This window comes from Capra hircus, chromosome 21 (assembly GCF_001704415.2).
Source record: "Capra hircus breed San Clemente chromosome 21, ASM170441v1, whole genome shotgun sequence".
NCBI lineage: Eukaryota > Metazoa > Chordata > Mammalia > Artiodactyla > Bovidae > Capra > Capra hircus.
In genome coordinates this window covers 11,046,213-11,073,436 of record NC_030828.1, presented here as the reverse complement: position 1 = coordinate 11,073,436, position 27,224 = coordinate 11,046,213, and the positions used below count along the sequence as shown (strand labels likewise).

Below are 27,224 nucleotides of genomic sequence, written 5' to 3'. Positions count from 1 at the left end.
GAGAACTGACAACAGCAATTGGTGGTGAGGATAAGAAGCAACAAGAATGTGCAAGCATTGCTGATGGTACTGCAAAAATAGAACAGCCACTTGGGAAGATATTTTAGAAATTTCTTATAAAACTAAGTATATTCCTACCATATAATCCAGCAATTGCATTCCTTGCTGTTTACCTAAAGAAGCAAAAATTTTATGTCCATGAAAAAACCTGAATACAGATGTTTAGAGCAGTTTCCTTCATAAATGCCAAAACTTGGAAGGAATCAAGATGCCCTTCAGTAGGTAAATTCTGGTGCTCCTGCTCGTGCTTAATTGCTCAGTCATGTCCGACTCTTTGTGCCCTATGGACTGTAGCCCACAAGGCTCCTCTGTCCGTGGGATCTGCCTGGCAAGAATACTGGAGTGGGTTGCCATTTCCTCCTCCAGGGGAATTTCCTGACCCAGGGATCAAACTCGTGTCTCCTGCATGTTCTGCATTGCAGGGAGATTCTTTACCACTGAGCTGTCAGGGAAGTCCCTAAATTATGGCACATCTAGAAAATGAAATATTATGCAATGTTAAAAATAAATGAGCTATTAACCCATGAAAAAACATGGAAGAGTCTTAAATGCATATTACTAGGTGAAGAAGGCAATACAAAAAGATTATATACTGTGTAATTGCAACTATTTATATATGACAGTCTAGAAAAGGCAAAACTATATAGATTAAAAAAAAAAGATCAGCAGTTATGGGGGTAGTTCAGAAGAGTAGAATGAATAGGAAAAGCACAGTATTTTTTCAGGCAGTGAAAACATTCTGTATGATGTTATAATAATATACATATGCAATGAAAGGTTTATCCAAACTCAGAGAAAGTACATCAGCAAGTGTGAAGCTTAAGGTAGACAATGAGCTTTTGATAATTATGATGTGTCAATGCAGATTCATCCTTAGCAATATATATATATATATATATATATATATATATATATATATATATATATACACATCATTCTGTTGAGTATAGATAATAGAAGTCATGTATGCACAGGGTCAGGGAAATCTCTTTACTTTTATTTCAACTTTTTTGTCAATCTAAAATCGCTTTTATCAACTATACTTCAATAAAATAAATTAAAAAATAAAATTGTTCTTAAAAATCAAACCCTTTAAAGTTAAAAGAGAAAAAGAACCTTAGTAATTATCTATTAGCATTACTATTGGCATTATTTTAAAATCTTAAAAACTTGAGGGAGAAGGAAACCTAGCCCCGCTGGTCTCTGGCTGGCTTAGCTTCCCTTACAACTTTCTTCTCCTGCAGTGTGAAGGCTTTCCACTGCAGTGTGAAGATGACCACATTTGTGGACAGCTCACATGCTCCTTCAAATTCTGTCCATCTCCACCCACTGAGAATGAAAATGGGAGAGGCTGTTCCTATGTGAGAGCAGGGAATATATGGGAAATCTCTTTACTCTCTTCTCTGTTTTGTTGCTAACCCCAAATGGCTTTGAAAATGTAAAGACAGATAAAACAAAAAATGGTAGCTTAGTAAGAAGATACTGTTAGTTTGGTAACCCATACAATGAATGATTTAGAAAGACATCAGTCTCACCTGCATACATGGGAGAAGCTCTGTCCATATATGAAAACTAAGACTTCAATCAAATTTGTCAAATAAGTTATTGTCAGTGTGTGCATCTCCATAAAAGTAATGTAATACAGCAATGAATTAAGGTTTCCCTTGTAGGAGATAATGCAGTCCATAGAAAGAGTGCCCAGCACTGATGTCAAAAAGGTGTGGATTTGAGCTCCAGTCATTTTAAAGTAATGTGACCTTGGACACGTTGTTTACTTTTTTTATATCTCAGATTCATCTGAAAAAAATGACTATATCTGTTATACAGTGATGCTTCAAATATTCTTAAAAATATAACCGTGTGTGATGATGGATGTTAACAAGACATATTGTGCTAATAATTTTGTAATATACACATATATGAAATCATAATGCTGTACACCTGAAACTAACATAATGCTGTGTGTCAATTATATTTTAATAAAAATCTATAAGCTTCATAGTTTTAGCTCATCTCCTGGCACACAGTAGGCTATCAAAAAATCGGTGACTTCCAACCATGGAAAAACACAAGTGTTTATGACATTGTTAGGTCTTATATCCTCAACAAAAAGAATACATGTGAATAAAAACTTAGTACAGGGATTGAATACACCGAGTTCAGACAATCAGAGGCTGAATACTTTCTAGAAGATGAGAGTTTTCCCTAGGGTGAGTAATTCCACAGACAGGGAGTGAAAACAAGCCAACCACTCTATGAGAGATGTAGGGCTTATTGCCTCAAAAATTGATACTATAGTCTCAAAATTAGGCTCACTACATTTAAAGGAAACTTACTTTAAATCTTTCTTCATCCTCACAGTAAAAGTTACAGTTTCAGGGAACATGTTCATTCTATTTAAGTCTAAGCCTCACTGGCATAATTAAGACTCGTTTAAAGTAGAATTAACTTTGACATGTGGCAGGAGAGGTTGTAGTTAATTCCTTTTCCTTATTAACTTGTACCTTGAATATGTTGAGAGGTATCCCTGGGATGGAGTAAGAAGGCCAGGAGTTCTTCACCCACTTTGTAAATATCTTTTCTCAGGCTTAGGTTTTCCCTCAAGAGTTCAGCCACTGAGTTGCTGTACCACATGCCTTATCAAGGTAATTTATAGAATTATTCAAATATGACACTGGATGGATCCTTTTCTCTCCAAGTATAGCATCTCTCTGTGTCTACAGAAAGCCTCTTTGATGGGTAACGGGGATATTTGTGTAAATTTATTTCTCTAAGCAAAGGGAGACACTCCTTCTAGGCTGCTTTAAGCCCTGCCTCCTTTCTGTGACATTAGAAATTCCCTAACCAATCTAAAGGACACCATAGATCTTACTCCTAAGATTAGCAGTAGGATGGGTTGGGAAATGACTTTCATGAAGAGTAAGAAAATCTAATGATTGTTTTTTTTTTTGACTAAATGCAAGCTGAATGTCATCCTTTTGGATTAATTATGAAAAATCAAGAAATTATTTGCTATTTTATCTGAAATACAAATAAAATAAACTTGGACTTCTAGTTAATAGAACTTTTCAAGTTATTGAAGTCTTAGTTTTTTCTTTAAAAATTATTTACTTGCATGCATTATTAGTATTTTATATTTACAGTAAATCACTTAGAAAGAACAGAAAACAGTGAAGAAGGAATAAAAATTATCTCCTTCCATTCACTCAGAATTAGGTATCATTAAGGAGACTTGGGTTCAATCTCTGGGTTGGGAAGATCCCCTGGAGAAAGGAATGGCTACTCATTCCAGTATTTTTGCCTGGAGAATTCCATGGAGAGCAGAGCCTGGTGGGTTATAGTCCATGGGGTCACAAGGAGTCAGACATGACTGAACGACTGGCACTTTTACTCTCAATAACTTAGATTTCTTTCTAATCTCCCTTGCATATATTTGTGGGTGTGTATTAGTTTCATAGAATTAGGGGCATATTATGTTGTATATGTTACTGCCTTTTTCATCAAAAGTAATTTCATGCATATTTTAATACCATTTAATATAATGAGGGAGACTATTATTAGGTAAATATTATTCAAAAAAAATGTCACTCAACTCCTGTTACATCGCAACGATGACATGTCACATCAACTAGGAGAAGTTGGATTATTAAGTACTGGAGATGAAAATCTTTGTCAGAGATAGGAGTAGAGTTGGGTTCCTAATTCACAGCATATACGAAATTAAACTGCTAACAATTATGGCTAATTGAAATGTAAAAATTTTTTTAACATGCAGTAAAGCATACAGTAAAAACTATTAAATTAATTTATATTTAAAATAAAAATTTACATAAATTGAGAAAAATATTTACAACATTATAAAAGCCAGTGTATGTAAACATATAATATATAAATAAGTAATATGAAAATAAATACAAATGAGAAAAAGATGAACATGCTAAAGGAAAAAATGTAAGTCACATTAAGAGACAAATTTCAGAGAAGAGAATGAAAACATTCAATTTCATTAGCTATCAAAGGTACCCCTTACATGCTACTTTATATTTTTTGCTGATTCACTTTTTCTTCAAATCAAATCACTGTGCTGTGCTTAGTTGCTCAGCGGTGTCCAGCTCTTTGCGACCCCATGGACTGCAGCCTGCCAGGCTCCTCTGTCCATGGGGATTCTTCAGGAAAGAATACTGGAGTAGGTTTTCATCCCCTTCTCCTGGGGATCTTCCCAACCCAGGGTTGAACCCAGGTCTCCTGCATTGAAGACAGATTCTTTTACCAACTGAGCCACCAGGGATGCCCCAAATCAAATCAGTACCTAATAGACAGATAGATAATATGTTTATACTGCACATTTCCCCTCAATCCAGTATAAACGGTGCTGCTGTCTTTTTATTCACTGTTGTATATTCCCAGTAAAAGACCCGTATTAAATATATGTAGTAGTTAAACGCTGCTGCATAACAAATAAAGTCAAATTTCCAGTGGAATATAGCAATAAGCATTGCTTTTGTGTTAATGAGTTTCTAACTCAGCTAGGATGCTTCATCTCCATGATGTAGTCGGGTGGGGTGGCTCCATTCCACCTGCCACTCACCCTCCTCCTGGGACAGCAGGAGGGGTGGGCGGCTGTGTGCCTCTTTTAAGAATGGAATAAGAACTTGTGGACGTGGACGGAGGAGAAGGTGGGGCACACTGAGAGAGCAGCTTTGACACAGGCACACTACCTTACGCAGAATAGACAGCTAGTGGGAAGCTGCTGTGTAGCATAGGGAGCCCAGCTTAGTGCCTTGTGATGACTTAGAGGGGTGGGATGGGGGCATAGGAGGGAGGCTCAAGTGGAAGGAAATATATATATATGTACATACTTACAGTTGATTCATGTTGTTGTACAGCAGAAACTAACACAATATTGTGAAACAATTATCCTCCAATTAAAAAACAAAAAGAATGGCATAAATACAAGTATAACCAGCCACAAAAATCACACTGTAAGTCCCTCTAACATCACATCTTCTGCATCCACATTACCCAGAGAAAATTACACCGTGAAACACAAAATCCAGAGAAGGGAAGTATACATCCATATGTAGCAGAGAGTGCATATATACATAAGGTCAAGAATTGAGGGCCATAATTCTCCTTGTGCTCAGTCCCTCATTTGTTTCCAAATCTTTGTGACCCCATGGAATGCAGCCCACCAGACTCCTCTATCCATGGGGCTTTCCAGGCAAGAATTCTGGAGGTTATATAGATATTTATGTATACATATCTAATATTTATATATGTAATATTGATATATATATATATCAAACAAGACAAAAAGAGGTTATTACTTCCATCTTACTTTTATTGTACTTTATTACAATAGGCAATGTTAATGAGAATATAGAAAACTCAATGATAACAAGAAGATAACCAAATATCCATTGTCCCTGTAGTTGATTTTCATGAAGTTAACATTTCAGGTTCTTCCAAGGTGGTTGAGTGGTAAAGAATCTGCCTGCCAATGCAGGAGATATGGGTTCAGTTCTTGGGTCGGGAAGACTCCTTGGAGAAGGAAATCACAACCCAAGCCAACCTTGCTTGGGAAATCCCATGGACAGAGGAGCTGGCAGCCTGCAGTCCACAGGGTCTCAAAAGGGACTTTAGCAACTAAACAACAGCAAGATTTCCAGTATAACCGGAGATGCACTCAAAAATTTGCTTCCGTGATTTTTCACTGCATTGTGATTTTTTATGCATTTCATTCATATTAGAGAAAATTGGGATCAACCTTCTCTTTTTCTGAGACAGCACTTTCTTTTCTTACTGCATTTAATTTGATCTAGCACAGCCAACGTTTCTTATCATTGCGTATGATGACTTGCAACTTTGGCAGAATAAGAGGAATGTATTTTTTCCCGATGAAATAATCTATGACTGTTTGAGTTCATTAGATAAAAAATCATGTATGGACTGCGTACTGAATTTTAGGAATGAATCAGTCATCTTCCTTCTGCCCTTCAATAGCTCAGATAAACAACAGAAGTCTGGAGAGAGTGTGTAAAAACATCATGAATGGATTAAAAAAAAGTGCAATTATAGATAGATCCACATTCTGGATGTTAAGAGGTCCTGATAAAAGACAAGAAACTCAGACTCCTCAAGGAGGAAAAGGAATGCAAAGGTTAATCAGTAATGGGAGCTTCGAAAATGCCAATATTGCTTTAAGATCTGTGCTCATGGCGTTTGATCGACATCACTCTCTGCTGCTGGGAATAAAAGGGAGTGTCCTTCTCCAGGTCCAAAGCCTCTGGGGGAAAAAAAAAATGGGACATCAGCTTTGTTAAGTGACGCTGAAAGGAGACAGGTTACCTGATAAGCCGTGGAGGGCCTAAGTCTGTTTCTTATTCTGGCTTCTGGTTCTAGGCCCTGATTTTCATTTCTGTTGTACTGTCCCAAAATTTGGTAGGAGAGAGAGAGGAAGAAGGTCCAATCAATTATCAGGATTGGTTGAGAAAGATAAACTAAGTACAATTTAATAGTCTTCCTATTTCATAATATCTAAAATATGAACTTGTAGAAAACACAGGTCCCAAAAGGTCACTGTTAAAGCAGAAGTCTGTCACGTAAGCGGCAAAAACCCTGGAAGACACCATGCTTTATATTGTATTCTTTCTTTTGTTCCTCCGTGTATTAATCTGTGTAACAGATATTGCAACACATATTGGAAAGCTTGACTCCTTACATTCTTTTAGGTGGTTTACGTTTGTAAACAAATTGTTTAAGATCCATTAACACCAGAACAAACATTCATAGGGAGGGTGGTAAGCTGTCTTCAAATCAAAATCCTTCTGTGCCCTTAACTGGATAGCAATACTACATCTAAGGGCTTCCCTCATAGCTCAGTTGGTAAAGAATCTACCTGCAATGGAGGAGACTCCAGTTCAATTCCTGGGTCAGGAAGATATCCTGGAGAAGAGATAGGCTACCCACTTTAGTATCCTTGGGTTTCCCTTGTGGCTCAGTTGGTAAAGAATCCACCTGCAATGTGGGAGACCTGGTTCAATCCCTGGGTCAGGAAGATCCCCTGGAGAAGGGGATGGAAACACACTCTAGTATTCTTGCCTGGAGAATCCCATGGACAGAGGATCCTGGTGGGCTACAGTCCACCATGGGGTCACAAAGAATCAGACACAACTGAAGCGACTTAGCACACACACACTGCATTTAAGGCACAGGTGTATACCCCTCTATGTCCATCATACACGACTCAAAAGACCAAGTCAGGAACCCAGGGTTTTAGATATTGTTTTTCTGTCCTATAAATACTAACAATTGAGCAAAACAACTCTTTTTTTTTTTTATTAATTTTGAGTAAAAACGGGCTTCAAGTCAGCAGGCTGGGACCCTTGATTTGAGCAGTATCAGCGAAAAGAAACTCATCTTTATCTGGAATTAACTACAAATTCAATTAGAATAAAAATCTTAGCCCACCTCGTGGAAAAGATTTTATACAAAGAAAACCAGATGTTTCAACAGCATTAAGAGTACTTTGCCCAGCAGTCTAAGGAATTTTCCATCTTGTAAGCCCAATCACTGGTGAAAGTTACACAGATCCAGCTTCCCTAACACACAAAACGGCTTCCATTTCCCATGCTCCTTTAATTAGATTTACTTCTTTAACCAAAGTAGTATTGCGCTGAAAGAATGGGAGGAGGGGAAGGACTTTACTTAATACTATGTTAGCAAGTTTAAAAAAGATTGAAGGGTAAGAGGCTGAGGTTTATTTGGAGATTCTCTCCCAGAGGGAGTGCTTCTGATTTATTGTGCATTTATTCAGTTGGAAAAAAAAGAGTAATAAAAATAATCACTAGAGGTTGTACTAAGAACATACCTTAGTTCTATTTTCAGTGAATCGATATAGGAAAATGGAGCAAAAATGGAAAATAGAAGAGGTTTAGAACAGGCCCAGGCATTATGCATCATTTTGTTTCACAGGAGGATATTAAATGTGCAGAATGACCTGTGAGACAAGGCTGTGAAGGAAAACACACAGGATCACTCGTGGCATGTGTGGGAAAGAGCACTCAAGTGAAAGGGACCCAGGTGGGCTTCAGCGATTTCTGCTTGGTTTCTGGAGATGTCTTAACTCTGTATTTTTTAAGTCTGTCTTAATTTGCATTTGTTTAATGAGAATAGTGAGAAAACCCAAGAGACAAAAAAAAAAAAAAAGCTTGTCCAAAGAAACAGCAGTAAATTATAAAGGTTAAAATACAAGGGAGCATTCAATCTTTTATAGTTAACGTCTGTCACTATATTAAACAAAACCAACCCACATGTGCTTTAATTTCGATTTCTTTCCATATTGCAGTGTTCAAACGTGTCATATCTTTGGACTTTCCTCATTGTGATCACAAGAGTCTCCAAACAGCTATTTCTAGTCGTCTGAACCCTTTTTAGGGACAAATTCACCTCCTTCCTTCCTAAATGTAGTAAGAGAGTTTCCTAAAATACAAATTGGGTTGTGACAGTCTCTTGTTGAAAATGGTTAATACTCCTCATCTTTTTAAGGAACAATACCCTAGTCCTTTATGTTTTACAAGACCTCCTCTTTCCTGACCATTTCCTGTTGCATATTGCCACTCTCAATTCACTTCCCTTGAGTGTATTAAACCCTTCCTTGCCTTTGTCCATTTAATGTATTTTTAAAAATTATTTATTTAACACTTCCCATGTGCCAGGCACTTTTATAAGCACTGGGAGTGAAGTGATAAACAAACCAGAAGTAAAATCTCTGACTTCCTAGGGCCATCTTCTCTGGGGCTAGAAAACCATAAACACATTAGCCAATAGTACCTATGCAGATGGTGATGAGTACTATGAAGAAAAGTAAAGTGGAAGAAGATAAAGTGATGCTTGGGTAGGGTTTTCAGTGTAGATAACACTGGAATTGGTGAAATCAACTCAAATCTCATCTCAACTGAAATCTCAAGTGAGAAAGGGAGAAGATGAGATGGCAGCAGCCTGGGTACCACCTTTGAAATCACCAGAACTTCAGAGGTTAAAGGCAAGCTACTTACACTTAAAAAAACCTCTCTAGGATATTCTAATGCTCAGCTAAGAAATGTGGGACATGACCGAGTAAGAAATGGCATGAGCTTACTTATGTTTTCTCGTCCCCTGGTTTCTGAGAAAAGATTGTGGAGGGCAAGTGTGGATGCAGCAGACAAAACAGGAAGCCATTGCACTTGACCTGAAGGGGGATAAAGACTAGATTAGGACTAGCCCACTTCAGTTCAGTTCAGTTCAGTCACTCAGTCGTGTCCGACTCTTTGCGACCCCATGAATCGCAGCACGCCAGGCCTCCCTGTCCATCACCAACTCCCAGAGTTCACTCAGACTCACGTTCATCGAGTCAGTGATGCCATCCAGCCATCTCATCCTTGGTCGTCCCCTTCTCCTCCTGCCCCCAATCCCTCCCAGCATCAGGGTCTTTTCCAATGAGTCAACTCTTCACATGAGGTGGCCAAAGTACTGGAGTTTCAGCTTTAGCATCATTTCTTCCAAAGAAATCCCAGGGCTGATCTCCTTCAGAATGGACTGGTTGGATCTCCTTGCAGTCCAAGGGACTCTCAAGAGTCTTCTCCAACACCACAGTTCAAAAACGTCAATTCTTCAGCACTCAGCCTTCTTCACAGTCCAACTCTCACATCCATACATGACTACTGGAAAAACCATAGCCTTGACTAGATGGACCTTAGTCAGCAAAGTAATATCTCTGCTTTGGAGGATAATATTGAATGTACTGATAAACCAGGTCAGGGGCGAGCTATTGTGTTGGAGGTAAAGCCCACGTGGTATCATCATCGTTGTGCATAAGATTCTGTCCCTAGAATGCGATGGTCACTTTTACATATTTTTAAATCAAATTTCATCAGAACAGTTCTTCGCACTTCCCAACACAGGAGTTTGCTCCATGTCTAGTCCTGGCAGATATGGGAGTCCATCAATTTCTCCATGAAGCGTTTCCTTCTCTATGTTCTCATGGTACCTTCATGCCTCTGTTGTGTCATAAACCCTATCGTTATTATGATTGTTTTCATTTGCTTCTTTCCAAATTACATTTTACACATCATCATATCCCTGAGGTTTAGCACAGAGCCTTGCCATTGGTGGGTGTTAGGTCATTGTTGAATAGGTGATGGAATTAATTAATGAATGAATAAACAAATGAGTGTTTTCCTTTTTAATGAGATAGTCTCATGGCAGAAATGAGAACACAAAAATTTTATGCATAAGATGGACTAAGTATTTATTCCTTTATTAATTAAATATTTCTGAAGTGTCATAAATTAACAAAGCTGTAAGCCCTCAGTGGGCTTTCCTGGTGGCTCAGTGGTAAAGAATCTGTTTGCCAAAGGAGGAGATGCGAGTTTGACCCCTGGGTTGGAAAGATCCCCTGGGGAAGGACATGGCAACCCATTCCAGTATTCTTGCCTGGGAAATGCTACGGACAGAGTAGCCTGGCAGACTACAGTCCATGGAGTCCCAAAAGAGTCAGACACACAGCTTAGGGACTAAACAACACCAAAGTCCTCAGTAGATTACTCACATTTTGAGGAAATTGTAAAATGGTAATATTAAATGAAATAAGATAAAAATCCATCAACATGCCAGCTACAAACTCTTCTGATTTTCTCCAGTCCAGAGGCACAAATTAGGGGAATACTGAGAGGATAGAAGGGCCAAGCCCCATGGAATAATTCTCCAGACAGACGCAGACACGGAGGAAAGTGCACAGCGGGGAGAATGGGTGCTGGTGGTCACCCATCCTGTTGGACCATGTCCAGTGAGCAAGTGAAGGGAGGATGAGCATCCAAGATGGAAAGTTCGGTTTGGCACATTTAAGGAAAGGAGAGTAAGAGGGTCTCAGGAGCTCCAGTGTGTTGAAATATTTAGAGATAAGAGTTACTTAGGACTTTAGACTTGGACAGTCTTCCAGTTTTTATTTTTTAATTATAGCTGATATACATTGTTTTGTTAATTTCCACAGAGTGATTCAGTGATACATACATACGCATTCTTTTTCATATTCTTTTCCATTATGGTTTATCACAGGATATTGAATATATTCCCCTAAACTGTACAGGAGGATCTTGTTGTTTATCCATCCTATATAGAATCCCTTGCATCTGCTCATCCCAAACTCTCAGTCCATACTTACCTTACCCCTACCCGACTTGCACCCACAAGGCTGCTCTCTGCATCTGTGAGTCTGTTTCTAGTTTGTAGATAAGGTTATTTGTGGACACTCTTGAATGTCTGAGAAAGATATAACAAAAGAAGAGAATTTCCTTTTAGTCATTCTTTAAATATCACATGGTTTTCCATTAAGGGGTAGGAGCCATGCTTTTAAAAGTTTCACATAAAATAATGCCATATAAATATAAGGTAAGGTACACATTCAACAGCCCGGCATACATTAGCCTCAAACGAATGTTAGCTCTTTTCCTATAGTACTTGAAGAGTTAGGAAGCACAATCATTATTCCATTTTGAGAGCACCTTGACTATAGCTAGTAAAAAAAAAAAAATAGGAAGGTAACATTATGTCCATTTAACTAAAAGGCTCAGAGTGACTGAATACAATCGTCTAAAGTTATATAAAATTCAACTGTCACAGTTAATTTTTTTTAAGTATAGAATGATAGAGATGTTAGATTATAAACTCATAGAACTTTTTATAACTTTTTATTTTGAGATAATTTCAGATTTGCATGCAATTGTCAGAAAGAATAATTTTACCCATTGGTAACACCTTGTCCAATTTCACCCACGGGTAACACCTTGTGAAAAATAGCATAATTTAACAAATAGAATATTGTATTACACAGCTGTAATACAGAATCCTGACCCATCGTAAGGATCCTTCTCATTACCCCTCTACATATTTACATGCTGCCCTGATAACCCGCCTGTGTGCTAAGCCACCTCAGTCACGTCCGACTCTTTGTGACCCTCTGGACTGTAGCCCGCCAGGCTCCTTTGTCCATGGGATTCTCCAGGCAAGAGTACTGGAGTGGGTTGCCATTGCCTTCCCCAGGGGACCTTCCTGGACCAGGGATCAAACCCAGGTCTCTTATTTCACCTTTGCCGGCAGGTGAAGGTGCTTCATTAGCACCACCTGGGAAGCTCATCGTTCCATCCTCCTTAACCCCTAATCTATTCTCATTCTCTGTAATTTTGTCATTTCAATACTACTATATAAATGGAGTCGTATAGTATGTACTTTTCTGAAACTGACTTTTGCCACTTGCTGTAATTCTCTGGAGATTCATACAGGCTGTCGCATGTATCAACAGTTACTAACAGTTCTTGTTTATTGGTGTGCATGTATGTACCACAGTTTGTTGAACCATTTACACATTACAGGCTATCTGGGTTGCATCTTGCTTTTGGCTATTGCCAATACAAATACAAGCATTCATGCACAAGTTTCTGTGTGAATATGCATTTTTACTTCTTTGGTATAAATGCCCAGGAGTGTAACTGCTGGATCATGAGGCAGTTAAATGTGAATTTTTTGCTGTTGTTTTGTTTGTGTTGTTTTTTTAAAGAAAATGTCAAACTGTTACAAAATCTACTAAATGGTATGGTTTTTCTGTACCATTTTACACTCCCATAGAAAATATAAGAGTGATCCAGGGTCTCAGCATATTTCCCAGCATTTCGTATTTTCGGTAGGTTCATTTTTACCGTTTAGATGTATAAGTTATCACAATCTACACTTATGGTCATTTTACCCATCTGAGTGAATTATATAAAAGTTACCTCCCTCTAAGTCCTTTACCCTCACCTTTTATAAAACAGTTGTCTTAAATAATTCTTCTATATAAATTTAGAACCACATGTGACAGTTATATTATCTGCTTCAACCCTCAAATATAGTTTAGAAAAATGAAGAGCAGAAAAACTCACTGTATTTACCCATATTTTTATTTACTGTGTTTTTTTCTCCTGTCCTGATGGTCCAGAATTCCTTATTTTTATCATTTTCTTTCTGTTTAGAGAATTTCCATAGCTATTATTTTAGGGTAGGTCTGCTGGCAACATATTTTGTCAGTTGTTTTTATTTTTTAACTGAGACTATCCTGATTTCCCTTCATTCCTAAAAGAAATTTCACTGGGTATTGGATTTGAGGCTGGCAATTCTTTCCTTCTAGAACTTGAAAAATGTTGTGCCAGTTCCTCATAGCCTCTCTGATTTCAGATATGAAATCCATGGTTATTTGAATTGTTTTCACTCCTGTAAGTAAGATATCTTTTTTTCCCTCACTGTCCTCTGTCTTGTGGGGTTTTTTTTTTTTTTTTTGTCTTTAGCTCTCAGAAGTTTGACTGCGGTATGTTGTGATCAGAATTTCTTTGAGCTTATCTTGCTTGAATTCACTCAGCTACTTAAACCTGTAAGTTTATGTCATTTGCCAAATTTAGGAAGATTTCAGCCATTATTTCTTAGAGTATTTTTTTAGGCCTTCCCCCTGCTTTCTCTGGATTCTGGTAATGGAAATCATATATTTGCTTTTATTTTTTGTGCCACGGGTCCTTGAGGTTTTGCTCTGTCTCTCTCTCTCTCTTTCCTCTGGTCTACTCTCTCTTTGTTGTTCAGATTAGGCAGTTTTATGGTTCTATCTTGCAGTTCACTAATACTTCCCATTGTCTCTCCATCATTTGCTTTTGAGCTCATGAGTTGAGTTTTTATGGCTTTATATATTTTTCAGCTCAAAAATTTCCATTAGGCTCCTTTTTATATCTTCTATGTTATACTGCGACTTCTTATTTTGTTGCTGAAGCTCTAATTATTAATTAGTTTCAAGAATATTAATTGCACATTGGAGTATTTTTCTGTAGCTGCTTTAAAAGCTTTATCAGATGTTTCTAATATCTGTATCATCTTGATGTTGGCATATATCTATATTGCCTTTTTACATCCAGTTTGAGTTCTTCCTTGTTCTTTGTGTGATGTTTTTTTAATTGGATTTTGGGCATTTCGTGGTAGGCTATGAGATTCTGTGTCTTTTTAAAGCCTTCTGTTTTAATCAGCCTCCTCTGACACTGTTCTGCTGGAAGTGTGGTGCATGCCTCTTCATCACCGCCAAGGGGGAGGAACTCCAGGTTCGTCACTTGGCTTCTGTTGACATTTGAGAGGGAAGATGCTCCTTCCTCACTGTTGGGTTGGGTAGAGGTGAGTGTTCCTGCTCCCCACTAGACCTTTAGAGATAATTTCATACATGGGAAGGGTAGGAGGTTCTACCCCTGCCCATATGGCATTCACTGACCCCACAGGGGTGGGGGCTTAACAGTGTGGCAGGCTTAAAAGTCACAGGTCCCAACTCAGCCTTTTCTGATACCACCCAGTTATCTTTCATGGTGTTTGTTGGAAAAGAGCGGTTATTGGCCCAATATTTCATATATATATATATATATATATATAGAGAGAGAGAGAGAGAGAGAGAGAGACTTGCCAGCTTGCCCTTTTCCTGGTTTCCTGGGTTTTATCTTGTCTGTGCCTGTTACTGTTTCTGAGTTGTTGGCTTTCTCAGCCACAGGTCTTAAATATATGAGGAAAAACAAAACCTCAGGGAAACTCACCATTCCTTGCATCCTGAGGTCTCTGGCCAGTCTGCTTTCTTCTCTCCACCTTTCAGATCTTACATTTGTTATATATATATAATCTCCAGAGCTTCATCTGTGCAGAGACGGAGTCATAGAGACGTGTGCATTCTCCACCTTGAGCAGAACTTTTTAAAGGGACACTTGATGTACTGCAGTAAAAACAAGGTTATCTGTCTTAATAATATTTAATGAGAAGACAATCTGAGTGTCTTGTTGCCACTGTTTATCTTTAGAAGTAAATCCTTCTTCCTTACTGTATGGAGGCTTAAGCTTAATTAACATTTTTATGTTAAAAGACTAATGTATTAGTTATGGCGAATCTACAAAGTCACCTCAAATCCCTAAAGAAGCAATTCCCTGAGTCCTTTTGCAGGTGCACTAAAGGCATTATTGCCCCTGATACCTCATGAGGATGCATCACAGAGTGAAACTGGAGGGCAGGTGGAATCAGCAAGTTTTAACCTTTAATTTCCCTCTTTATGCAACTGTATAAGAAAACTTATTTCAGAAGCTGCTAAGATTAATTTACATCTCACTGGACCTATTTCACTAACTACCAAAAATACAGTTATTCTAAGCACTGAAACAATATCATAAATGAAGCTATAGACTCTGTGTCTGGGAATGCATCTGATGATCATCTTGACAGCAAAATCCAACTGATCTTGTTATTGCTGATGTTTATTTTCCCAAAGATATGAAGTTTTTTTATTTTTGCAGTACAGAATGGCTAAAAGGATCCAATGCAAATTGAACATAGAAGGTTTAGAGTGTGGCCGAATAACTGGGCGATAGTGAAAAGGTCAATTAACCAACGGGTTGGTTTGTCATGATGGCATGAACGAATTATTTTAAATGATTTTCCACATTAAATTTTCCAGATGTTTTGGCCACAGGCCAAGATAATTAATATTGCTAATCAGTAGCTAGAATTATGTTGGCAAGCTAATTTGCTGAGCAGGGACTTGGAACTCTTGAGTTGGGTTGTTGGTAAGCCGTGTGTATTATGTTTAAATGAAACATGTTAGTCTCATCACTGACCCAGGCCAAAAATTTGCTGTGGTACTTGAGATGATTACTCATTTTACATCATCAGAAAGTAAATCTAAAAAGAAAAGATGTCATGTCTTCTGTTTTTCTTCCCTAGAGAGGTCTCTTTATACTCATGACAAATTTGAAATGCAACACTTCTGTCCTTCCAAAGTTTTCGGTGGAAAAATTTAAAAGACACAAAATCACTTTAAGCAGAAGAGGAAAAAAAAAGTATATATGCTTTTTTCTTCTCAAAAAATTAAGAATGGATGGATGGATTTTGCTGAAACATTAAAAAGAGTCATATTTTCAACTACCTAGATATTATCAGAATGATTGGTATTTGTGTGGTTTTTGTTTCTAAATGTAATATGTTGCTTAAAATGCTTATGATATGCATTTACTTTAGGCAACTCTACCTTATAAGATGCATCAATCACACTGCAAAGGCTTTCTGAGTTTGTTTTAAAGATATGGGCATCCCATGCCTACCTATAGAACACAGACCAAAAGTCTAGACATCAGGAGAAAGCAACTCAAATTGGGTTAGAAACTTGCCATTTGGACACAGTTGGGTCCACCAGCCCCACAGACTTTACAGTCTCACTTCCCCTTTCACAGACCCAGTGACAAGAGGGTATTACAATTTTTACTGACATCAGTGACCTGGCATCGCTGATTTATTCTCTGCTTTGGTTTACAGAGGAATAAACCGGTAATTAATTATATATCAGAACACGAGAATCGACCTGGCAATAATGTACAGGCTAAGAACGCTCTATTTACATATGTAGGTTATTTAAAATATGTCTTGTTAAATAAATATTTAAAATACCTCCTTATTTAGCTTATAAACTGTTTGGACTGAGGCTGTAGTGTGCTTCATTGCAGAACGTTCAAAAGAGTGAGAGAATTGCCATAGAATTTCATCTCTGCCTGACCAGCAAAAATCTCCTCTCTGTGTCTGCCAGGGCTTACAAAAAGCCTCTTTAAGGAAAACAACAACACAGACTATCTTGCTATCAAAATATATAATACTGGTATGAAGAAGATCCTTGGAAAACCATAAAACTTACCTTTATCTTGAGAGCAGGCATGTAGAACGAGGGAACTAGAAATAAATTAGCCACATCAACATGATCGTCTCAGAGAGAGGGGAGCAGGGCAGACAGGAAATAAGAGAAGCAAATGACTTCACAGCAAAATGGTCTCCTTGCTGTGGCTTGTTTATCCTGTCCAGAATTATTGTTAAAGGGGACGAAAATACAGACCTTAGAGTTTTCACATCTCTCAAATCAGTACAAACTCATGATTTCAAAGCAACCATAATAATGAGAACACACGTGGACACCAGTCGGTCTGGGAGAACCAACTCCATGTGCTTTGCAGGAAAGCTAAGCTCAAAATCCATCAGGGGCTGTGCTAGGCATTCCATTTATTTTCAGCTCTCTGAAAGTTAGTTTTATCCTGGAGGATACATCTGCGTACCTCAGACTGCCCAGTTTTCTTCAAAGCTTGTTTGTTGCCTACAGTCTGGAATCACAGACCTATCAATTGCTGATCCACCAGGGGGAGCAGTTCACCAGCACAAAACAAGCCTTCCCCAAAGGAAGTCTCTGAAGGTGCCTCTTTCTCTCCATTTACACAGCTGACAACAACCCTGAGTTTTATCAGTTCTACTAGCTGTGGTACTCATATACCCAATACCGATTTCACGTTCCTTACCCCGTGCTGGTGGGAAAAGTGTTGTTCAGTTGTGGATACATATACCCCCAGCAGATTTTGCAATAGGACGTGAAACTTAGTCCTTGTACTTTGTAGAAATTCCATGTCTTATTAACTGGAAATGATTGAGTACTTCCTTCTCCAGCATCTTTTACAGGAAAAACCAATAGATTTATCAAACTACTTATTCTATTCTTATTCTCTGATCTTCCATCTGGGGTGTGTGTGTGTGTGTGCGCACACGCGCGTGTGTGACTCGCACAGGTCTGGAAGCCAGGCAACTAGCACAGCTTGCTGACACTGGCACTTCTTTCTTCAACCCTTTCCCCTTCCTCTGGCCAGGACCCTGGGCTGGGCAGGAAAACAGCTGTCAGAGAAACGTTTGTGTTGATGATAAACCGTTCCTGTGCAAGCTCGGGGGTTGCCACCAGCCAGTCCAAACAAAATGGCTGTGGGCCTCAGTGGACTTGTGCATGGACAGAGAGCCCCAAGTTTGCTGATGACAGACAGACAGACAACCAACAGTGTTTAGCAATCTCTAAGGTGCTTTGCAACTGGTTTTTAAAATCTGCAAAAGGAACAGCCCTGGGGAAACCAAGTTGTACTTTTACTAATGCTCTGTTCCTTTGGAGCCTTACCCTAAGCTTCTTTCAGTGTCCTTCCGAGTCTCCTTCTTCTAACAAGGAATAAGCTCCACCTTGCAGCTTAAGGCATAGGCTCTGGATCAGGAGCTGTGGTGAGAACTTGGAACTTAGAACCTCCGGCCCCATGCTAGACATCCTGAATCAGAATCTGCCTTTTAACAGAAGCCCAGGCAACTGGAGAACAAGTTGAAAGCCAATACTCTGCTCACAGGCCCTGGTCTCTGCAGAGGCTTCCTTCTGTCGGGACACAGGTAAGATGCAGAGGTGTGTCCTTCTAAACAGTGCGGAAGTGTCGAGATCGTTAAGCGGCCTTATGGTACATGCAAGCCACTCTTAAAGCAGCAGCATGAAAGTACAGAAATCAATCTTTCAGACAAAAAGAAACAAACACGGCTTCCCACTTGAAGTCTGGCACTTGCCAGCTCTCCCTTTCCTCATTTGTATTTACAGATACTAACTCCTTTGTGGAGATTAAACGAATGCCTGACACTCAGAAAACTCAGTCGATAGTCTTCTTCCCCTTCAGAGCTGAGTTCCCAGTCTATGAATATTATCCTGGAATTTGGTTATTAGCTTTTTTTCCATGTGACTTTTCTATTTTTTTTATTTTGCTATTATTTTTGTTTCTTTTTATTACTTCCAAATAATACAGGGGGAAATGGATAGTGAATCTCAAATTTGCCTATGTATTTACTCATTAGTGGCTTTGTTGAATGACTTTTGAAGAGAAAGTTGAAAAAGCGAAAATAATCATTTGAGATTTTTTTTCGGAAATTCCAAGCCCTGTCTTTAAACGCTGTTATGTCAAAGGTAATCCAGGGAAAGGGGATTCATTCTTGAGAACAAAATAGAAAATACCCCATGAAAAAATATCTAAAATGAGAGAGAAACAAGCTAAATTCCAACAAGCACATCTGTTAATCCCATCATGGGACCACTGTCACAGCTGAATGGAATGAGCAATAGGTTATTTGTGTATTGGTGCTATGACATAGGGTTTTCTATTTCTTTGAAGAACAGGATTGAAGAACAGTATTCTATAACGCTCCTTTTCTTGCTGGCCCTTTCCGTTACTCTTTGGTGAAAGTGTATGTGATATTCTGAACTTTGGCACAAATTCATTAGAAGGTAAAATGCACCTAGATATTCACTGCTTCATCCCCAAATTAGAAGTAATTGCTTCTAGAGAATGTGTTATGAAGGAATTACATGATGGGGTTTCTTTTCTGAGAGAGTAGAGTTTTAGCATGGCAGGCGAGCGTGAAAACAGGTCTCGAGGTGATATGCAAACTTGGATCAAGACATCATGATCCTTCTTACAAAGAAGAGTGTCCATGGCCCTGGGGGGATGGCCGTGGGGTGGGAGGATGCTTGCTGCTGATTGTGAATACTCTGGAAGCGGGGCCCTGACTTGCAGCAAGGAAGCACCTCTCCAGAGGGTTTTTCGACAGCTTCCCCTCAGGTCTTCTTTCCTGCCCTTCCAGATGGCCTTCCTCATACCATTTCCTCTCTAGGGTCTCCCATTCAGCTTTCAAAGGAAATAGCTACACTCTGAGAGAAGTACATACGATTTTTTTCCAGACTAACTTCAAAGCGACCTATAGGTTTAATAAAACATAAACGACTCACTTGTTTACTCCCTACCCCTAAATTAACTTCAGTGTTTAGTTCATTCATATTCAGTTTCACTCATATTCTGTTTATACTCTGGGACATCACGTTGAATCTATTTGAACATCTAAATGTTCAATAGAAATTCAAGCTTCGAAATGGGATGCCATCACCCATATTTCTATTGCAAGCTTCTGTGAGACCTAGCAAAGACCATACTAAGTTCTCATAAGAATATCTGAATTAGTAGAAGTTCATCTTGACTACAAATGAAGATCATAGGTGGAGAAGGGGAGATGGTTCCCATCTTATTTTGGACTCATGGCCGATGCCCCAAAGGGTGAGACGCTCAGGCCTGGTAAGAGAATGGGAGATACCAGGCCTACTCTGACCTGGCTTGCATGGACTGAGTGTCCAAAAATCAATCTCCTCTGTTGCAGAACACTCTCTATGATTCAGATGTAAGAGCTCTGTGAAATGGAAGGACTTTGCTCTCAAGAACAGAGATCTTTCAGTTCCTCCAGGGTTTCTTAAATTTTATAACCATCATCAAGGAAGAAAAAGTTCTTTTCTCTCTTGTCAAGCATTAATATACAAGCTGAATAATTAGTCTGAGTTATCACTGCTCTTGTTTTAAGCCGTGTAGCCACATTCACAAATATCAAAGTACTTTGCAAGATGAAAACAACCTCAGACATGTAGGACTGAAGTACTGCCAACATCTAGGAGAGAAAATAAAATGTCTTTCATTCTTTCATTCTGACTTGGACCAAATTTCTTTGGAGAGAAACTTTTACTGGAATGGGGTAAAAATATGGGAAGTCTGAATATAGCCCATAACTGGCTTTAATTAATGTCCTTTCTGGCCTCCTGGAAAAAAAAAAATCCAAATAGTGAGAATGCTTAGGGGTAAGCTCTTCTCTTTTCCCTGTAAGTGCTTTCAATCTGCAAAGGAAAGGAATGAATCAAAAGAATGGTTCTCCTGATCAATCTCAAAGAATTGGCTTTCTGTGGCTCAAGTTTGCTGCATTTTATCCTAGATGTTTACAAAACATCTGTAATTTAAAAAAAAAAAAAAAGCAAGAGAAAAAGATTAGAGAAATGCAGCATTCTCCAGAAGAAACAAAACTTATATCCTTAGGAATTTTATTATCAGAGCAGTTTTCTAGTACAAGCTAGGTTTTTCCGAGATCAGTCTCCCTCTGAAATCTTCATATAATTGTACACCCACAGGAAGTGTCCCTTGGTGAATCACCATAAACAAATCATTGCTTCTAAAATAATCTTAAAGTGAGGTATCCTAGAAAATAGTTAGGTGACTGTCAAGTTTTTATACTTTAAAGGAACAATTGGCTAACTCTTCTAAATATCTCAGTTTTTGGTTTCTAAGTTTTAATGTAAAAATACCATTGAAATATGCTACCCTAGGGTTTGCCAGCCTTGCCTCAATTGACACTTTGAGCCAGATAATAAAGTCTTTGTTGAGGGGGGTGTCTATCCTGTGCATTGTAAGATATTTATTGGCATCTCCAGACTCTACCCATTAGATACCTGCCAGGCGCATCCTCCTTCTCCACAGTTGCAACAATTGAAAATATCTGCCCATGTTGCCAAATGTCCCTGGGGCCAAAATCGACCCTGGGTGGAAAATGACTGTACCGAAGCTTTGCTTAACTGATGCCAAAATCATCTGTGGCAAAATGTCATGCTGTGGAAAATTGTTTAACAACTCTCGTGTTTTAATTATTTTATGATTTGGCATTGCTGAGACCAAGTTTGTGATCTATCTTAAAAAGGAAATGCTTTCTATTTGATCAGGGTCAGTCAGCTCCTTAAAAATGTATTCATACTACTTCTGATAGAATTTGCCATCTGATTTTCCAACAAGTTATACAGATCTGTAACTCCACATTATCCAGTGTATGAAATGATGATATCACTAGCTTTTTTTTACAGAGGAAAGTCAAAATAATAGGTGAAACACTGACTAGGCAAAGGGGCTAGAAGCTGCAAAATCATACAAAATGTAATTCAACGAGTATGAAGTGAAGTGTTAGTTGCTCAGTCATGTCCAACTCTTTGCAAACCCATGGACTGTACCCACCAGGCTGAAATTCTCCAGGAAAGAATACTGGAGTGGGTTTCTTAATACCCAGAATACTGGATTCCCTTCTCCAGGGAATCTTCCTGACCCAGGACCTAACTAAGACCTCCTGCATTGCAAGCAGACTCTTTGCCATCTGAACCACAAATATAGGAGAGGTTATATGAATAGCAAGCATTGATCATTCAACAAGTGTATGAAAGATCACAAAAATATTAACTACTGATCATTGACTATTGCTAGTCACAGTTCTGAAATGGCTACAGACCCTGACCCTATCAGGAATGCACTTGAAAACCAGGAACGTAACAATACATATTACCTTCTCAAGAAATACCTCTTGTTTGATGCATGCGTACTTTTAAACTTGGTTTCTGAAAGAAAAATAACCTTGGTAAATAGACATTTATACTACCTAGTTGGAAGGGTGTTTGGAAAATGACTTTTCACTAAAAGATAGAAGACAGGGTTAAAGTGCTTGTGGAGGATCCATTTCCCTGGGCTCACATGTCTCTGAGAAACAGCAAAATCAGGTAATGAACATGAACACAGGGTAACGAAGAGGCTGGCTTAACAAAAATAACAGAAGCTGATTTGCAGCTGGTCTGAGTACTGTACCCAATTCATTCAACAGTAGGCTAATGCCTGGGCATTAGCCATGCCCAGAACAGGGTGTGCTGTGATGTTTAATATGTGATATAGCAAGTAGGGCGGGAGTGCGGAACAGGACACCGACCTTACATCTCTGTGTTTACTAAGTTGTATCACATGACGCCCACCTCCCTTAAACGGTGTGCGTGGTGTGTCATGGGATACTGTGATGTGTAAAAGAAGGGAACAGAGGCAGATTCAATCACTGCCACCAACAAAGGCTTCTTTCTTAGGCCCTTTGAAAGGGTCTTTGGACACAGTGTCCTTGTGTAACAATCACTAAATCCTATTCTGTTGGAATTGTGATACGTTCTTGCTCCGGGCTACCCTTTGAGTAACTTCTCTCCTTTCACTTGTGGTAGGTGACCTATTTTACAGGACTTTCACTAAACGTTGCCCCAGTTCCCTCCAAAATTAAGTCCAACAAGAGCAAGGCCATCTTTGGGAAGTCAAAGAGTTCATGCCACACACCGAGAACCTTTGTGCAAGGATGTGCCTGCTGAAGAAGTGCTGGTAGTTATGTCTTTTTTCTCACATGCTCTAGATTGAACACTGGCTTAAACAAAAGTTTTCACTAAAAAAAAAGTTGTGAAAACCAGCAAGCCTTGATTGCTAGGTAGGTTGCCAACCTCTTCTGGGTACAGCCACCAGCCTTGAATCTAGTGAAGACATGGAGTAAAAAAGTCTTCTGCCTTCCTGTCAAAACAGCTGAATTTATACAGTGCCAACCATATTGTGTCCATGGTCCTGTGGCTTGTGTGAAGTCATCTGGTACTTGTCATTTCTTCATAAAATCTGACAGTTTTTACCTACTATAACAAAACCAACTAGCATTGTTTCTGAGGCAGACAGTTACGACCATTAGTTGGTAAAATCAATATTAGTTATTATGGGTGCGTTGCTTAGATTCCAAATCAAAGTGTGACACCAACATATTAAAGATTCTGCTATTGATTAGGAAAATAATTTAAACTATTAAAAAGAAACTTTTAGATTATTTATATAATAATGGCAATAATATCAAATAAGCCACCATCACTTTTTTTTTTTTTTTTGGCTGCACTGCATGGCATGCAGGACCTTAGTTTCCTGACCAAGGATTGAGCCCATGCCCCCTGCATTGGGAGCATGCAGTCTTAACCACTGGATCACCAGGGAAGTCCCACAGTCTTATTCTGTTGTCTCCCACTGGAAGATACAGTTTTGTTTCATTTTGTTTTGTTTTTTAAGGAACTAACCATCCTGTCCTTGGCAGCAATCTTGCTTCTGTTTGCTGTGGATCAAAAAGAAAGGCAAGGTAAGAATTGTATCATAGAAAAATCTCTCATTTCTCCTGGATAAACCCACCCAAGTGCAGTGCTGTGGATATATGAATAGCCCATAAGATTTATGCTCCCCCCAAATATCATCTTAGAGCAGGGGAATTTGCTGTTGATACACCAATGAACTTTCTTCTTATTCCAATTGAGTTCATCACCATGGGTGTATTGATTTCAGTTTCCTTGCCTCAGCATGTTCTTTCTTTTCATTTGGAAGTAATTCCCCTTGAAATTTGTAGTAAAAATGAAATTCATCTCGTTCCTTCCTTGGATCCGCTGGTCTTGGAACTCGACTCTGCTTGAACGTAGATATCCCAGAGAGTCAGAATTTGAACTTCTGTTTCTAAGCTGGGAACAGTATCAGTCATATCCTAAGCTAATAAGTGATTTAGGGTTTGTGGAATATTTTCTTTTTCTCTTGAAACTAATCTCAGAACACTACTCCATCGTAAGGTCACTGTCAACAGCTTGCTCAATTTATCCTTTTAGAGAACCAACCCTTCCAAGCCTGTCCAGCTGCAGTCTCTTCACTTTAATGTGCTGCCATGTATCAGCCTTGGAATTCAGTCTGGCCTCGAATTTCAGCTGACTTTATAATTCAAATGTAATTGCTGATGCACTTTCAAAAAACTTCAGGAAACTGTAAGTGCTTATTTTAGTTTATAAAAACGACAGTATTTTATGTTTGAGGAATGTTAGCATGACGACTAGAAAAATGCACATTCATCATCCTCTATAATCTAGGACTCTGTTAGCAGGTTTAGTCTGGAGATAAGGGTTCAGAGAGTGTTTTGTCTATTTATTTTGGAGAGTCTGAATCGTCAAAAGTGGGTTTGCGACACAGTAGGTAAAAATAGGAGCCAGGAGTCTGTTTTCTAATCCCAGAGTTATTGTTGACTCATAAAATGATGTTCCTTGTTCTTTATGCTTGTGTCTCTTTATTACTTTGCTGGAAGATGACAGCATGGCCCAGCCATCACTAGATCTTAGTAAGAAGGGGATACATGGCCAACGGGCCTCAGGAATTCATATTATCACTCCTGGAATCATTCTTAGAGTTCAGGGATTGGCTCTCACCAAACCACACTTTCCTCTTGTCCTAAAGAACACATTGTAGTAACCTTCGCTTGCAGGATTAAGACCAAAGTCCTAAGTATGGCATTCAAGTCTTCTCAGTAGTCGACACTTTCCTTTTAAGGTACTCTGTGCTTGGTTGCTCAGAACCACTTACTGTGTCCTGATTGTGTTCTCTTCTTGTGAGCCTTCCAGGCTTTTCACCTACACTTCCAGCTGCTTTCATTATTCTTCCCTTTGTTCTCAATGCAAAACTAGCATTCATACCCTCAGTATATGCAGAGCTATGTCTTCTTCCTGCAATAAAGCCCTTCAATCCTTGGTTTAGAGGAAAGTGGTTCTTTCCTCCTCCTCTGCTGCATCCCTTCACACAGCTTTCACCCTGTGCTTGTCAGTTGCCTTGTTTATGTTCTCAGCCTCACTTCTGGCAGACTGTGACCTTCGTAAAGCAAAAAATGGATCCTGTTTGTTTCTGTCTCCATCCCATGTTGCTCAATCAAGGTGGGAAGGAGAAAGAGAGGGGAAATGAAGGAGGAGGGCCTCGGATGTCTCGCAGGTATTATTATTTGTGCTTGCGAGGTCAAATTGGACATCTCCCTGCACCTCATGTGAAGAGTTGACTCACTGGAAAAGACTCTGATGCTTGGAGGTATTGGGGGCAGGAGGAGAAGGGGACGACAGAGGATGAGATGGCTGGATGGCATCACCGACTCGATGGACGTGAGTCTAAGTGAACGCCGGGAGTTGGTGATGGACAGGGAGGCCTGGCGTGCTGCGATTCATGGGGTCGCAAAGAGTTGGACACGACTGAGCGATGGAACTGAACTGCTTCCGACACCCATTCCGCACACACCATACTTTGTTATCTCCTAGCTTCTCCATTTCACACGCCATCTATTTAAGCCACACACCTGAGGTCTTCCTTGATCCCCCCTGTCCTTTCCATGATTCATCTGTCCTTTAGACCCAGCCCTCGGCTGGACCCTTGCTCACTCTCTGCTCTGACGCGCTCCCTTCCTAGGCTTCGGTCACAAAAACGTCCGACAATTTTCCCGGAAGTTCCTCCATGTTCTTGCCACCTCACGATGTCTGCGCACAGACTGACTGCGGGATTCTTCCTCCACGCCCGCCTTGGCTAACTCCTCATCTGTTGAATCTTACTTTAAACGTGACTTCTTCAGAGGTCTTTTTCTTATTTCCCTTGTCACACCCTTCTCATTCTTTTTGTCACTTCTTTAGAGAAGCCCATTTCTGACATACTCACACATCACAATTTGGATCGGTTGTGTATTTCTTTGTTTACTTTCTCTTTAGGAAGTATGTTGCATGGATCCTATTCGTCCCTGGGTTTGCAGCACCTGGCTTTCTCAAGACACTCTTTCTTCCTGCTATTTAAGTAAGTGAGTAAGTGTTAGTCATTCAGTTGTGTCTGACTCTTTGTGACCCCATGGACTGTAGCCCACCAAGTTCCTCTGTCAAGGGGATTCTCCAGGCAAGAAGACTGGAGTCGGCTGCCATTCCCTTCTCCAGGAGATCTTCCCAATACAGGAATCAAACCTGGGTCTCCTGCACTGCAGATAGATTCTTTACCATCTGAGCCACCAACGAAGCCCCATTCTTTTTTAAGTAAATGACTTCTAAAAGAGTTCCCACAATTCTCACATGATAGTATACTTATAAGTAGATTTTCTTCATATCTATTTTTTTTTTTCCCCTTGTGATGAGTGATGGCCACTAGGAAACGTACTCACTCATGAGATTTACTTCCTTTGGAAGGGTAGGGTTCAAATAATCTGTGTATCTTTTTACTAACATTCACTTTAAAAGTAGAGAACTCAGAGACTCTGTCATAAGTGTAGATCCTAAAAGTTAAAAATGCTCCAATAAAACAACAGTTAATTTGTACGTAAAATCAAAACACGTTACCACTGTACTGAAGTCCAAAAGTGAGAAAAGATCCAGACCCTATAAACCCTATAGCCCTATAAAGTGTTGAATGATAAAAATTCAGCATAAAATAGAAGAAATAGTAAATTTCTGATTATCATTAAAAACACCCATGAAGATCCAGGTGTTTAAAATTTCATAATTAGACAAGCCAAAGCAATTGTCCCCTTTTTAAACTTTTCCAACTGATTTTACTTTTTATCCCAGCTCATGCCCTCTCATGATAAAACATTATTATTAAAATTATATAAATTGTATCAGTGTTGTTTTAAAGTCATATCTGAAATGGGTGTAGAGAACTAAATAAAGTGTATTTTTAGTTAGCTAGATTCTTTGTGTTCAGCCTGGGAAGGACTCTGGGCACTTCCCGGCTATAAGGTTTTGCTGCATGTGGGTCCTTTGTAAGTAG

The 27,224-nt window shown here is 39.1% G+C and overlaps 1 long non-coding RNA gene across 1 annotated transcript; it reads right to left on the bottom strand.

Moving 5' to 3' along the window:
* Positions 5,660–17,162, bottom strand: LOC106503338. Its single transcript, XR_001296994.2, has 5 exons — positions 16,817–17,162; positions 14,685–14,857; positions 11,261–11,358; positions 9,200–9,289; positions 5,660–6,346 (listed from the first exon to the last, which is right to left on the bottom strand). It is a non-coding gene; the product is annotated as an uncharacterized LOC106503338 (long non-coding RNA).